The following is a 2,765-nucleotide window of genomic DNA, read 5'->3' as shown; positions in this document are numbered from 1 at the left end:
CGGACCGACACCGGTCACCGGAACAGTAGACTGTACGGAGTTGCTACAGTGAGGGTGTTACACTATTTGCCTTCCTTTGCCTCCTTCTTGAACAAACTGTGATTCAAGAAATGTGGCATCTCGACTTATCACAACCTTTTGTGAAGTGGGAAAATAAAAATAATATCCAAAACTATCTTTTGGATATCCAACAAATCGACCCTTTTCTGATATGGTTTCCAATTTATCAATTTTTAGCTTTTTGATATAAGCTGGACAACCCCAAATCTTAACATGCTTAAGACTTGGTTTTCTTCCATGCCATATCTCATAAGGTGTGGAAGAAATTGATTTTGATGGAATCCTATTCAGAATATACAAAGCTGATTCTAATGCAAATCCCCAAAAGGAGATTGGCATATCAGTATAGCTCATCATACTACGTACCATATCCAATTGGGTACGATTTCTCCTTTTAGATACACCATTCAGCTGTGGTGTTTCTGGAGGAGTTAGCTGGGAAACAATGATGTGCTCTCTCAAGTATTCATCAAATTTAGTACTCAAATATTCACCTCCACGATCTGATCGAAGAGCTTTAATAATCTTTCCTGTTTGATTTTCTACTTAAAATTTAAATTCTTTGAACTTTTCAAAGGATTCATGTTTGTATTTCATCAAATATAAATACCCAAACCTTGATTTATCATTAGTAAAGGTAATAAAATAATGAAAACCGCCTCTAGCCATTTCCTTAAATGGACCACATACATCACTATGTATTAGCTCCAAAATATTTTCAGCCCTTAGCCCTTGTCCAACAAAGGGTGAACTAGTCATTTTGCCCTGAAGGCAAGATTCACAAGTTGGAGTAGGCTCACAGCCCAATGAGGATAGAATCCCCATTTTCTCCGGTTTTGCAATCCTATCTTCTGCAACATGACATAACCTTAAGTGCCAATTATATTTTGAACTAGAGTTTGTTTTCACCATGGCATTGCATTCATTTAGATCATTTGCATTCATTTTGTGTTTGTCATTATTATCCAAATAATAAAGACCATCATTCATATAACCCAAACCAACATATTTATTTCCAAAATAAATATTGCAAACATCATCTGTGAACTGAAATTCATAGCCATTTTTAGTCAAACTAGATATAGAAATGATGTTCTTAAAAGAATCAGGTACATATAAAATATTATCCAAACACAAAACATGTTCAGACATGTAAAAATATTTTAATCCTGTGGCTAAAACTTCTACAGTTGAGCCATTGCCAATTCGAACTCTAACATCTTGAGAACGCAAGCTGCTACTATTTGCTAGTTCCTGCATATCATTAGAAATGTGAGAACTGACACTAGTATCTAAAACCCAAGCTGTAGAAGAACTATGAGTATCAACAGAATCTAAAAAACAAGATATGGACATACCTTCCGAAGGTTTATCCTTTTTGTCCTTCAGAGAAGCAAGATACTCTGGGCAGTTCCTTTTCCAGTGCCCATTCTTCTGGCAGTGGAAACACTTTCCTTTGCCTCCATCAGCTTTACTCTTCCCTTTCTATTTAGCTATTTTCTTAGAAGGACTAGGAATCTGAGGCTTCTTTTTCTTATTGCCCTTTTTCTTGTTGAACTTTCCAGTAGAAGAAGATACAATCAAAGCTACCTCTTTTCCTTTATTGCCTGGCATATTCTTTTGGGCAATAACCAGCATGTTGAGTAAACCAGCTAAGGTGCATTCCTGTTTAGTCATATGGAAATTTGTCACAAAATTCCCAAAAGACTCAGGAAGGGACTGAAGGATCAAATCTGTCTATAGTTGGAAATCCATGTTGAAGTCAAGATGTTTCAGCTGCTCAATCAGCCGAATCATCTTGTGGACATGATCCCCAACATTCTGTGCCTCAGACATCCTCATGCAGAACAACTGTCTAGATATCTCATACCTAGCATTCCTGTTGTGCTCACCATACAACTCTTGTAGGTGAAGGAGAATCTCACTCGCACTGTGCATGTTCTCATGCTGCTTCTGTAACTCATTACTCATGGAAGCAAGCATGTAACACTTAGCTCTCATATCATGCTTCTTCCACTTATCCAAAGTTTCATGTTCCTCTTGAGTGGCCTCTAGAGGTAAGGGACCAGGAATATTTGAATCTAGAACATATCCTATATGTTCAAGGTTCAGGACAAGTTTCAAATTTCTGAGCCAATCAGACAGATTAGGTCCTGTCAACCTATTGCGATCAAGTATGCTTGCAAGGATATTAGATGATGGTGGTTGTTCTGTGCTCATTATTATCAGAAAATTAACTACATAAAATAACTAGATTTATTAGTAAATGTATCATGTAATTAACCAAAATGATTATGGTCTTTTAATCAAATTGGTCCTCCCACTAACTTAGCGAATCCTACACTTCCAAAGTAGAAAACGGAAATCCTAGTTGGATGGATTTCTAGTGGGTGATTGAATTCTTATAATTCTATTGATCATCCTCAGGTACATCCATTATTGGAATTATAATAAACAATAAGCGAGCAACTCCTTGCCCATCACATCTCATGTGAGGTTCAATCCTTTACCTAGCCCCTAATGCTCAAAATCTCAGGTACATCCATTATTGACTTATCTTGCGTTAGTTAAGTTGATCCCCTTGAGCCAGTAATTATGCAAACAATTTTAATGTCCTCAGGTACATCCAATATTGGCCATCAAACCATTTACATATTTACAACATCTCATGCTTAACAATTATTCTTAAGAAAATCTCTTAAATT

The sequence above is a fragment of the Hevea brasiliensis genome, chromosome 11 (assembly GCF_030052815.1).
Source record: "Hevea brasiliensis isolate MT/VB/25A 57/8 chromosome 11, ASM3005281v1, whole genome shotgun sequence".
Taxonomy (NCBI): domain Eukaryota; kingdom Viridiplantae; phylum Streptophyta; class Magnoliopsida; order Malpighiales; family Euphorbiaceae; genus Hevea; species Hevea brasiliensis.
Note: the sequence above shows the minus strand (reverse complement) of the source record.